The sequence below is a fragment of the Stegostoma tigrinum genome, chromosome 34, assembly GCF_030684315.1.
Source record: "Stegostoma tigrinum isolate sSteTig4 chromosome 34, sSteTig4.hap1, whole genome shotgun sequence".
Lineage (NCBI taxonomy): Eukaryota > Metazoa > Chordata > Chondrichthyes > Orectolobiformes > Stegostomatidae > Stegostoma > Stegostoma tigrinum.
Window position 1 is genome coordinate 315,265 of NC_081387.1, and position 13,280 is coordinate 328,544.

Consider the following 13,280-nt stretch of genomic DNA (forward strand, 5'->3'; position numbering starts at 1 on the left):
CTTTGAAGAGCAGGTGTGCATGCTGGAATGGATAGAGATAGAGGAAGCTGATGTACTGAAAATTTTGTCAAACATTAAGATTGACAAGTCGCCAGGCCCGGATCAGATTTGTCCTCGGCTGCTTTGGGAAGCGAGAAATGCAATTGCTTCGCCACTTGCGAAGATCTTTGCATCCTCGCTCTCCACTGGAGTCGTACCTGAGGACTGGAGAGAGGCAAATGTAATTCCTCTCTTCAAGAAAGGAAATAGGGAAATCCCCGGCAATTATAGACCGGTAAGTCTCACGTCTGTCGTCTGCAAGGTGTTAGAAAGGATTCTGAGGGATAAGATTTATGACCATCTGGAAGAGCATGGCTTGATCAAATACAGTCAACACGGCTTTGTGAGGGGTAGGTCATGCCTTACAAACCTTATCGAGTTTTTTGAGGATGTGACTAGTAAGGTTGATGAGGGTCAAGCTGTGGATGTGGTGTATATGGACTTCAGTAAGGCATTTGATAAGGTTCCCCATGGAAGGCTCATTCAGAAGGTCAGGAGGAATGGGATACAGGGGAACTTAGCTGCTTGGATACAGAATTGGCTGGCCAACAGAAGACAGCGAGTGGTAGTAGAAGGAAAATATTCTGCCTGGAAGTCAGTGGTGAGTGGGGTTCCACAGGGCTCTGTCCTTGGGCCTCTACTGTTTGTAATTTTTATTAATGACTTGGACGAGGGAATTGAAGGATGGGTCAGCAAGTTTGCAGACGACACAAAGGTCGGAGGTGTCGTTGACAGTGTAGAGGGCTGTTGTAGGCTGCAGCGGGACATTGACAGGATGCAGAGATGGGCTGAGAGGTGGCAGATGGAGTTCAACCTGGATAAATGCGAGGTGATGCATTTTGGAAGGTCGAATTTGAAAGCTGAGTACAGGATTAAGGATAGGATTCTTGGCAGCGTGGAGGAACAGAGGGATCTTGGTGTGCAGATACATAGATCCCTTAAAATGGCCACCCAAGTGGACAGGGTTGTTAAGAAAGCATATGGTGTTTTGGCTTTCATTAACAGGGGGATTGAGTTTAAGAGTCGTGAGATCTTGTTGCAGCTCTATAAAACTTTGGTTAGACCGCACTTGGAATACTGCGTCCAGTTCTGGTCGCCCTATTATAGGAAAGATGTGGATGCTTTGGAGAGGGTTCAGAGGAGGTTTGCCAGGATGCTGCCTGGACTGGAGGGCTTATCTTATGAAGAGAGGTTGACTGAGCTCGGTCTCTTTTCATTGGAGAAAAGGAGGAGGAGAGGGGACCTAATTGAGGTATACAAGATAATGAGAGGCATAGATAGAGTTGATAGCCAGAGACTATTTCCCAGGGCAGAAATGGCTAGCACGAGGGGTCATAGTTTTAAGCTGGTTGGTGGAAAGTATAGAGGGGATGTCAGAGGCAGGTTCTTTACGCAGAGAGTTGTGAGAGCATGGAATGCGTTGCCAGCAGCAGTTGTGGAAGCAAGGTCATTGAGGTCATTTAAGAGACTGCTGGACATGTATATGGTCACAGAAATTTGAGGGTGCATACATGAGGATCAATGGTCGGCACAACATTGTGGGCTGAAGGGCCTGTTCTGTGCTGTACTGTTCTATGTTCTACGTTCTATTCATATTGGGATATACCCACATCACATGGACTGCAGTGACTTACTCTCACCTTCTCAAAGGCAATTAGAAATGGACAATGGACACACTCCATGAATGATTTAAGGGAAAAAAAAACTCCAACGTGTCTGTCATTTTTGTTCCACTGACGCAGTCATCCTCTTCTTTCCACCCTCTACCCAGTTAGAAATTTTAGGTTGAAGCTCCAAACCAGGACTTGAGCAGAAAATGATGGCAATGTTGAGGGAATGCTGCAATGCTGATGTACCTACTCTTGGCATTCTTTCTGAAGCCTGAATTCAATGGAAGTCTGCAATAAAAAAGTTAGCCAGAACGTGTCCATTAAACCATTCTCAATTGCCATTTGGTTCACTAATGCCCTATACAGAAGGAAACCTGGCCTAGGATACATGTGATTCCAGTCTTCACATTCATAAAATCACAGAATCATATGGTACAGAACAAACCCTTCAGTCTAGGCCAGGCATCATAGTTTACGCTTAACTGCCTTCTAAGCAATTTGGCATGAGCAATAAACAAACAGTCACCTAGCCAGCAACACAAGGCCCATTTAGAAAAAGTACTGATAACATTGGCTTCCAAGAGTTTCTGATGTCCACACCATCAAGAAGCTGAAATAACATAAATAGTGATGCAAAAATTGACTCAGTGGCACCTAACTAAGCTCCCTGATAATGAGCAGAGACTCAGAATCTCCAAGCTGGTAAGCTCAATGTCATTCCTAATCAAAGCAAAGGATGCAGAGGTACATGCTGTTAATCTTCATTGTGTGTCACTGGTCAAGTTCAAAAAGGGGGCCACAATGATGATTAAGAGCCTCTAAGTTGGCGGTTGGTTGGCTGACTGTCATAAGCCAAGCTCATTATGTGCTGAGGATACAGAATGACTTGTATTAAAATAAATTAATTTTAAAAATTATTTTTCCTCATTATAAGTGCAATAGTTTTAATAGCCCTGAAGGGAACATTATAAAGATTGACTTTAGGCCTTATGTTTGTTTTGCTTCTGTCCTACAGGGGTTATGTGTGTAATTTTCATCAAAAACGATTAGCTGCTCTAGGCCGGCACAGATTGAAATTCTAGCAGGTTGATAGTGGCTTGACCGCTCGACCATAAATACAGCATAAAGACCCATTCATTCCTTGGTAGTTTTATTAACTGCAATACCGTTTGTTATTAGAATTGCTGTCAAAACTCATCTGAAAGAATCTTTCAAAGGAGTCAGCTGAGAATACAATACTGCAAAGACAATTTTCTGTTCAAGTTGTCAAATTATTTTATTTTTAAGGGTAACTGGTGGACAACTATCATGGACAAACAAGACACAAAATTCTACAGGTGTGGGTGGAGTAGTGATATCATCGGACTATTAATCCAGACACACAAGCTAATGTACTTGGGACTTGGCTTCAAATCTCACTCTGACAGATGATACCACATATTTTCATAGATCCCTTAAAATGGCCACCCAAGTGGACAGGGTTGTTAAGAAAGCATATGGTGTTTTGGCTTTCATTAACAGGGGGATTGAGTTTAAGAGTCGTGAGATCTTGTTGCAGCTCTATAAAACTTTGGTTAGACCGCACTTGGAATACTGCGTCCAGTTCTGGTCACCCTATTATAGGAAAGATGTGGATGCTTTGGAGAAGGTTCAGACGAGGTTTACCAGGATGCTGCCTGGACTGGAGGGCTTATCTTATGAAGAGAGGTTGACTGAGCTCGGACACTTTTCATTGGAGAAAAGGAGGAGGAGAGGGGACCTAATTGAGGTATACAAGATAATGAGAGGCATAGATAGAGTTGATAGCCAGAGACTATTTCCCAGGGCAGAAATGGCTAACACGAGGGGTCATAGTTTTAAGCTGGTTGGAGGCAAGTATAGAGGGGATGTCAGAGACGGGTTCTTTACACAGAGTTGAGAGAGCATGGAATGCGTTGCCAGCAGCAGTTGTGGAAGCAAGGTGATTGGGGTCATTTAAGAGACTGCTGGACATGTATATGGTCACAGAAATTTGAGGGTGCATACATGAGGATCAATGGTCGGCACAACATAGTGGGCTGAAGGGCCTGTTCTGTTCTATGTTCTATGTTTTAATGCTGTTCCCATGTTCCTCGGACATAAACCAGGATACTACAGGCAGGTCAGTCTAACCTCAGGGTCAGGAAACTAATAGAAGCAATTCTGAGGGACAGAACTAACCTGCACTTGGAGAAGCAGGGACCAACCAAGAATAGATGGCATTTTATTTTAAGGAGAGGCAGTGTCTGACCAGGTGTAGATGAGGACAATGTTTTGATGTAGTTCATTTGGATTTCAGCAAAGCTTAACATAACATCCTGTTTGACAGACTGATCATGAAGGTAAGAGTATTTGGCATCCAAGTAAATTTGGCAAAGTGGACCCAGAATTAGTTCCCACTAGCTCCCCACTAGCCCCACCACGCCCAGCACCTTTCCCTGCAACCGCAGGAGATGCTACACCTGCAGAGGGTAATTGTCAAAAGCTATTTGTGACTGAAGCCTGTGACCAGTGGGCTTATGTTTTGAGCTACTGCTCTTTGCAGTACATAAAAAGGTTGTGGCTTGAGTGATTGAGGGTTCATCAGTAAGCGAATGGATGATATAAAAATTGGTCAGATGGCAAATAGTGAGGAAGACAGCCTTAGATTACAGGGGAATATAGATGTGCTAGTCAGATGGGCTGCTCAGGGTCAAATAGAATTCAATTTGGATAAGATTGAGGTGATGCATGTGGGCAGACAATCACGGTAAGGGAATACCCAATGAACAGGCAGTCCTTGGGAAGTACCAAGGATCAGCGGGACCTTCGTGTGCATGTACGCTGGTCCCTTAAGTTTCTCAGGGAAGTTGAATAAAATGGTTAATGTGACACATCATCTTTATTTGCCAAGGTATAGTGTTTAGGTTGTGATATTATGAACTTCAGCACTTTAATATCTGTTCATGGATTGAAAGGATCGAAAATAAAACTTTTCCACATGTAAAGAAGCAGCAACAACTCTGTCTAGAATAAAATGTAGTAGGAACTGCAGATGCTGGAGTCTGAGATAACAAGGTGTGGAACTGGATGAACACAGCAGCCCAGACAGCAGAGGAGCAGGAAAGCTGACGTTTCAGGTCTGGATCCTTAGGGTCCGAACCCTTCTGTGAAGGGTATATTTCCCTCCCCACCCTTATGTGCCTTCTGGAGGGACCGGTTTCTCCATGACTCCCTCATCCGCTCCACACTCCCCACTAGCCCCACCAACTTTCCCTGCAACCGCAGGAGATGCTACACCTGCCCCTATACCTCACCCCTCATCTCCATCCCAGGCCCCAAGAAAACCTTCCACATTCAACAGATGTTCATCTGCACATCCGCCAACGTGGTCTATTGTGTTCACTGTTCCCGATGTGGCTCCGTCTACATCGGGGAGATCAGGCAGAAGTTCGAGACCGCTTTGTGGAACACCTATGCTCGGTTCACAGAAAACAACAACAGCTCCCATTCGTGAACCACTTCAACACACCCTCCCACTCCCTGGACAACATGTCCATCCTGGGCCTCTTCCAGTGTCACAACAATGCCACCCAAAAGCCGGAGGAAAGCACCTCATATTCTGCCTTGGAACCCTACAACCCAATGGTCTCAATGTGGACTTTACAAGCTTCAAAACCTCCCCAGCCCCAACCTCATCTCAAGACCAGCCCCCAACTCCCCATGTCCCCACTTCCTTGACCTGTCCGTCTTCTCTTGCACCTACCCACTCCTCCCACCTCACTAACAGACCCCCACCCCAACTTCCTACCTACACTCAGCTTTACTAGCTTAATCACCACCTTGACCTGTCTGTCTTCCAACCACTTACCTGCCCCTCCCTCCTCACTAAGCAATCCCCATCCCAATTCCCTATCTACACTCAGCTTTACTCGCTTCATCCCTGCCTCCTTAACTGGTCTGTCTTCTTTCCATCTATCTACTCCACTATCCACTTTCTATCACCGCCTCCCCCCCTCTCTATTTATTTCAGAGCCCGCTTCTCCTCCCCCCATTTCTGAAGGGTCCAGACCCGAAACATCAGCTTTCCAGCACCTCTGATGCTGCCTTGCCTACTGTGTTTATCCAGATCCACACCTTGTTATCTCTGTCTAGAATAAGTTGTTAGGCGAAAACGACAAGCTGTTATACAGGAATTGAAAGCAATTAGCCGTGTCTGGGAAAGCAATGAGTCAAGGCTACATGAACAAAACTGTTTTGACACCTGCTTTATAATTGGACACCTCAAGCCACAAGGATAAATGACCGTCGTGGCCCCAGAGTTTACAGCACAGAAACAGACCATTTGGTCAAGCTCATCGATGCAACTGTTTACCAAAATTATTCTAGTCCCATTTGACAGCTTTTGGCCCATATCCCTCTAAATTCTTCCTATTCATATACCTATTCAGATGCCTTTTTAAATTTTGTAAATGTACCAGCCTCCACCACTTCCTCTGGCAGCTTATTCCATACACACACCATCCTCTGCATGAAGAAGTTTCCCTTTAGGTACCTTTTAATGAGAGAGGCAAGATTTAAACTTATGCTCTCTAGTTTTGGATTCCTCTACCTTGGGAAAAAGGCTTATCCACACACCTCATGATTTTATAAACCTCTATGAAGGTCACCCGTCAGCCTCCGAGGCCTAGCCTATTCCTATAGCTCAAACCCCAGCAACATCCTTGCAGATTCTCTGTGAACCCTTCCAAGTTTAACAGCGTCTTTCCGAGAGCAGGGAGACCAGAACTAAATACAGTATTCTAAAAGTGTCCTAACCAATGTTCTGTATATACAAAACACAACATCCCAACTGCTATACCCAATGCACTGACCAATAAAGGCAAACATATGAAGCGCCATCTCCACTATCTTGTTTACCTGCAACTCCACTTTCCAGGAACTATGAACTGCTGGAAATCAGAAACACAAACAGAATCAGCTGGGAAATCTCAGCACGCTGGTCTGAAGAATTTAAGGAAAGCTGTGTCTTCAGACAGGTTAGGGTAAATGTAATAAGGAATAAAGAAGTTACTTCTGACAAGGAAGGAAGCTACAGTCTCAAGGTCTCCAAAACAGTCAATATTTTGGATGAAAGGAATTGAAAAAAAGTCAGTAAGATCATATGAATTTGAAGGAAGGAAAATCTTCATAGAAAGTAACTCCTGAACATTCTCTCAGCAGAACGCCACAGAATACTGCAAACAAATCAAACCCTGGACACTTGGTTGGAATCATAGCTAAACTCCACCATTAATCAGGAATAGCCAAGTTGAGTTGTAAGGCTTTATTTGCTAACTTGAGGGGTCTTAATTTTGTTGCTACATGCAATAAAAGTTTAAATCATTGTCCATGAGAATTCTTAACAAGTAAAGGTAACTTGCAGTGATTTACCCTTAACAAGGGAGGGGCAGCTTATGCTGGAACAATTGTTGGTTAGGCCAGAGTCAAGATGACGGCAGAGTAGCACACCCAGCCAGAGCTCCTCTACTCCATCCGTTCTTTTTCTCTTTTCTTCCCCCCACCTCCTCCTGAGTGTTTTTTCAGACTGGACTGGAGGCCAGCGCAGGCAGGCGAGTCCCAGGCTGGAGGCCAGCGCACGTGACAATAAAGCTAATTCATTCAGTTAGAGTGTTGTGTGCATTTCTGGGACCCACATTACAAGGAAAGATGTGATTGCACTGGAGAGGAGTAAAAGAGAACGTTGCTGGGAGTTGGAGAGATCTAAAAAGGAGATTGAAAAGATTGGCATTGTTTTCTTTGGATCAGAGACTGAAGGGGTTCATGACAGAGATATAAAATTATGAGGGCATAGATGTGGTGGACAAGGAGTGCTCCCCTTGATGGGGGGGGGGGGGGAAATCAATGGCCCAAGGACAGGTAAGAGGCAGGAAATTTAGCAGGAAGTGAGGAAAAATCTTTTCATTCAGAAGGTGATGAGATTCTGGAGGGGTGGCAGAGTTCCTAGATTTTCAATGTTTGTTTTTGCAATTCATATTCCATTGTCCCTACCTTATCAGATTCTTTGTCTTCCTTTATCGTACTCTTATGAACCTCGCAATCTTCAGAAATGATTGTTATTTCAAGCAAGTACATCAGCATTTTCTTTTAACCTTACACAATCCTTAACTTGGTCAGCCACTGACTTTTATTTTGAGTTCTTGCACCATTAAGGACTGTACAGTCACTGCAGTCATGTAATTGTTCTTTCAAGATTCTCTACAAATAAATATACAATTTCATAATTTCCCAATCCAACTCTGCCAATTTGAATCTCATGCCTTCATAATTTGAATACCCTTTCTCAGAATTTTATTTTTAAATGGAGTTCATTCTATCACATTGTGGTCACTCATCCCTAAAGAGTCTTTAGCAAGATTTTTCATTAGTCCTTCATCATTAAATAATACCAGATTTGAAATAACTGGATAAAGAATAAGAACTGCAGATGCTGTAAATGAAGAAGAAAAACAGAAGTTGCTGGAATAGTTCAGCAGGTCTGTCAGCACGTGTGAAGAAAAAAAAAATTAGAGTTAATGTTTCAGGTCCGGTAGCCCTTCCTCATAATGTTCTCAGGAAGGGTCACCGGACCTGAAATGTTAACTCTGACATTTTCTTAACAGATGATGACAGAGCTGCTGAGATTTTGCAGCAACTTCTGTTTTTGAACCAGCAATAACCAACTTCAGATCGCTTCTCAACATGTGGCTTTAAAAACTCATCCTCCACAACTTTAGTGCTTAATTAGTTACCTAGTCTACACGATAAACTCTCCCATGACAACTGTGATGGAGGACTAGAAAAATTCACGGCTGTTCAGAGCTACTCCATTTTTTGGATACTTTCAGTATTAGAGCTGAATTCCTCCAACTCTAAGAGCTGTAATTACCGTTTTATAAGTTATTACATTGTTTTGGAACTTTGTGGAAAGAAAAATCAAAACAACAGCAAAGGGGCTCAATGGTTAGCAGTGCTGCCATGCAGCGCCACGGACCTGGGTTCAATTCTCCCCGCGTCTACGCAGGTTTCCTCCTACAGTACAAAGATGTGCAGGCTAAGTGAATCGGTCATGCTAAATTGCCCATAGTGTTCAGTGCTGTGCAGATTAAGTTGGTTTATAGGGGAGGGTCAGTGTGGACTTGCTGAGCCAAACGACCTATTTCCACACTGTAGGAATTCTATGAACTGCACTTTAAAAAAAGGAGGAAGACAGACAAAGGCAGTGGAAGTGACCACATGGGAAGCAATTCAACGAGAAGGAAACCTCCAGTGCTGTCTGACCTAGCTGTGAATCTGCACAGCTACTGCCTCTGCTGGTTGATTTCAAGTATCTCTGGACATCAGAGTTCATCTAAGACAAGTTAATAAACAGCAAAATACACAGGTGACAGTGGAGAAACCTGTGTGGGAGAACTCACCACAGGAGAGCAGCAAAGTGGCATTTTAAGGTGTAGGTTTATAAAATCATGAGGAGCATGGATAGGGCAAATAGACAAGGTCTTTTCCCTTGGGTGAGCAGTCCAAAACTAGAGATCACAGATTTAAGGTGACAGGGAAAGAGACTTAAGGAAAAACTTTTTCCACACAGAGGGTGGTGTGTGTATAGAATGAGCTACCACAGGGATTGGTGGGGGCTGGTGCAATTACAACTTTTAAGAGGCATCTATATGAATAGAGGGTTTAGAGGGATATAGGACATACGGGAGTACATTTATTTGGTCAGCACGGACGAGTTGGACTAAAGAGTCTATTTCCGAGTTGTAGATCTCTATGACCCTGTTCTTTCTCTCACCTCCTAACTAGTACCATATCCTACTCTCCCACGAGTGACCTGTAGATACCTCCAGCACTAGCAAATCTCACTGCGAGGATATCTGTCCCAGTTCCATTAAAGTGTAACCTTGCACAGGTCCCCTACCTGGCCAGGAATCGTAACAGAAATCTGCTGCACAAGCTCGTCAACCACACATTCAATCCCTTAAATCAAGCACTGGCAATAGTCCTGAGATTAGTGACTTTTTTGAGATTCCGCTTATTTATTTACCTTACGGACGAAAAGAACAATCTTTTTCCGTTCTCAAACTCACGTCGACTTCACACCCGAACGCAGTCGCAGACGTAAACCAGCAGACATCGAGAGGGCGACGGGAATAGAGAAGCACATTACATTGGCTTCGGCAGGATGATTGACGGGCAGGCTTACAAATCGAAGTAGAGAGTGTGCCGCTAAGCCCCACCCTGGAAGCGGGGCGGGCTCTTGACGGTGATAATGGGACCTGCCGATGCTGGAGAATCCGAGGTAACAAACTGTGGAGATGGACGAACACAGCAGGCTCAAGCAGCATCGAGTTTCGTAGGTCGCAGTTAAACTGAACCTGCGCGAGATCGGCGCGGCTGTACAGTGCTATTAACTGCGCCTGTCTGTCATTCAGAGCCCGGAAGGTGGACCGGGAGTTTTCTTTAATCCCGATTCTGCAGTGAGGGTGAGAAACGGCATCGGCGTTAATTATCAAACTGTTTATGGACAGATTTACTGGAGCGGGTGTCAATCTAGATCTGGGAAGGATGGAGCCGGTAAGGCCAGACAGTGTGTGACGCTGGGAGGATGGAGCCTGTGAGATCGGGCACTAAACTTCGAAAGAATTGTGAGGAGGATAACGTGTAACTCAAAAGGACATCAACAAGTTGAAGTGGGTGGATAAATGGCAGATGAGGTTCAGTGCAGTGAAATGTGAGATGATGCATTTTTGTGCAAAGAAGAGTGAAAGGCAATAAAAAATAAAGGGTGCAATTCTAATAAGGTACCAGAGCCAAGTAATCTTGGTGTATATGTGCACAGATCAAGGAAGGTGGCAGGACAAGGTGGAGTGAGATCTAAATACAGCATACAGTGTTCTTGGCTTTCTTAAAAGGCTCTTAGAGTACAAGAGCAAGGAGATGATGTGGAACTTTGCAATAACACTTGTTACACCTTAGCTGGAGTATTGTGCACATCACCCTCAACAACTTTTCATTTAACTCCTCTCATTTTCTTCAGGCCAGAGAGGTGGCAATGGGTACCTGCATGGGCCCCAGTTATGCCTGTCTCTTTGTGGCACACGCGGAACATTCCTTGTCCCAGTCCCATTCCTGCCCCCCCCCCCCCACTGATCTTTCTTCAATATATCAATGACATCATCGGTGCTGCTTCCTGTTCTCGTCCGGAATTGGAAAAGTTCATTGATTTCGCTTCCAATTTCCACACCGCCCTCACTTTCACCTGGTCTATTTCTGACTCCTCCGTTCCCTTCTTCGATGTCTCTGTTTCCATTTCTGGGGAAAGACTGGCCACTAATTTTCACTATAAACCGACCAACTCCCACAGCTACCTTGACTGTGCATCCTCACACCCTGCTTCTTGTAAAGACTCCATCACATTCTCAGTTCCTCTGTCTCTGTCACGTGTTCAGATGAGGCCAATATCGACAAGGCACCTCTGAAATGTCCACCTTCTATCTCCACCGAGGGCTTCCCAGCATGATTGTCGACAAAGCCTTCAGCTGGGTCCAACCCATCTCCCACACTTCTGCCCATGCTTTCTCTCTTTTCCCTCCTGCACAGCGATAGTGTTCCCCTTGTCTTTACCTACATCCCACCAGCATACACATCCAGAAGATCATCGGCTGCGATTTCTACCACCTCCAGTGAGATGCCAGACACATGTTTCCCTCCCCTCCCTTGCGTGCCTTTCGCAGGGACTGTTTCCTCTGGGCCATCCTAGTCTACTCTTCCTTCACCCCCAACACCCATCAAAGTCCCTGCAACCGGCAAAGGTGTAAGACCTTGATTGGCACTACATCCACAAGCATTCACTCCCTCCACCACTGACGCTCAGTAGCAGCAGTGTGTGCTATCTACAAGATGCAGTGCAGATCCTCCAAAGACAACAGCTTCCAAACCCACCTCCATCTAGAAGGACAAGGGCAGCAGATATATGGGAAAACCACCACCACCAAGTTCCCCTTCAGGTCACTCACCATCCTGACTTGGAAATATACTGTCGTTCCTTCACTGTCACTGGGTCAGAACCCTGGAATTCCTTCCCTAGTAGTATTGCGGATCAATCCACAGCAGGAGGACTGCAGCGGTTCAAAAAGGCAGCTCATCACTACCTTTTCAAGGGATTGGCAAGAAATGCTAGCCAGCCAGCAATGTCCACATCCCACAAATGAATAAAAAAAACTGCTCATTTACCTTCTCCCTCTCCAGCATCCAAGGGCCTGAACACACCTTCCAGGTGAAGCGACACTTCACCTGCAATTCCCAGAATCTAGTCTAATGCATTTGCTGTTCACAATGTGGTCTCCTCTACATTGGGATCACGAAGTGTGGACTGAATGACCGCTTCACAGAACATCTTGCAAAAAAGACCCTGAGCTTCCAGTTGCCTGCTACTTTAACGCATGACCCTGTATCCTGGTCAACATCTCTCTCAGTTTTGCTGCAATGTTCCAGTGAAGCTCAGTGCAAGCTGAAAGAACAACTTCTCATTTCTCCACTTGGGGACGCTGCAGCCCTCTGGACACAATATTGAGCTCAAACATTTTAGAGCTTAAATTCTCCCATGTTCTATCCCCCAACCCCACACACCAGGAATTATTATCAGATAGCCTGCCATTACACATTACCTATTGTTAGTCACTAACAATCCCCATTAACAACTGTTCACCCCCCTAGTCAGATTGTTATCAACTCCTCTGTCTCTCCAATTGCTCTTCTGTCTCTTTGGGCACTATCCTTTAACCAATCATTTGCTCTTTACCACATTCCCCCTCCCTATTATCTGTATATAAACTGATAATTTCCTAGCTACCATCATTTCTGAGGAAGGCTCACTGCCCAAAATGTTAACTCTGATATTTTCTTCACAGATGCTGCCAGACCTGCTGAGCTTTTCCAGCAATGTCTGTTTTTGTGCTTTCTTCACTACCCTGCCTACCTGTGTTTCCACCTTCAAGGAACTATGAACCTTTGCCCCAAGGTCTTTTAGTTCACCAACTCTCCCCAGGGCCCTACCATTAAACATATAAGCCCTACTCTTTACCCAAATGCAACATCTCACATTTACCTTGATTAAATTCCATTCTTTGTCTCATCAGTATATTCCATCAAGACCCCCTTGTGGTGTGAGATTGTGCTTATTCATGGTCCACAACACTACCAATTTCCAAGTCATCTGCAAACATAGTAACCGTTTCTCCTATATTTCACACTCAAATCATTTATATAAGTGACAAAAAGAAGTGAATCCAGTACCGATCCCTGAGGCACACTGCTGGTCACAGGTTTCCGGTCCGAAAAATAACCCTTCACCATCACCCTCTCTCTCCTACCTTCAAGCCAGTTTTGTAAGGCCAAGTGCTGCAGAATCATTGCTTGTTTTGGACCAGTACAGACGTGATGGGCAGATGGGCCTTTTTCTGTGCTTAAGAACTCAATTATGAGAGACCATTCAGGCTCACCGCATTAGTGGGGAGACTATTGGAAGAATTTCTGAGGCGAAGAATCTGCTCTAAGAGGCAAGAACAGTCAGCATATTTTTATTACGGGGTGGTC

General features: G+C 44.7%; 1 protein-coding gene across 1 annotated transcript in view; it reads right to left on the reverse strand.

Annotated features, from left to right (window-relative positions):
- The window catches only part of LOC132206201 (utrophin-like), a 68,538-nt gene extending 58,728 nt beyond the window's left edge, over positions 1-9,810 (reverse strand). The window contains exon 1 of the mRNA XM_059639446.1: positions 9,730-9,810. The gene's annotated coding sequence lies outside the window, so the exon portion shown is untranslated. The remainder of the gene's footprint in view (positions 1-9,729) is intronic.
- Between the last annotated feature and the right edge of the window lie 3,470 nt (positions 9,811-13,280).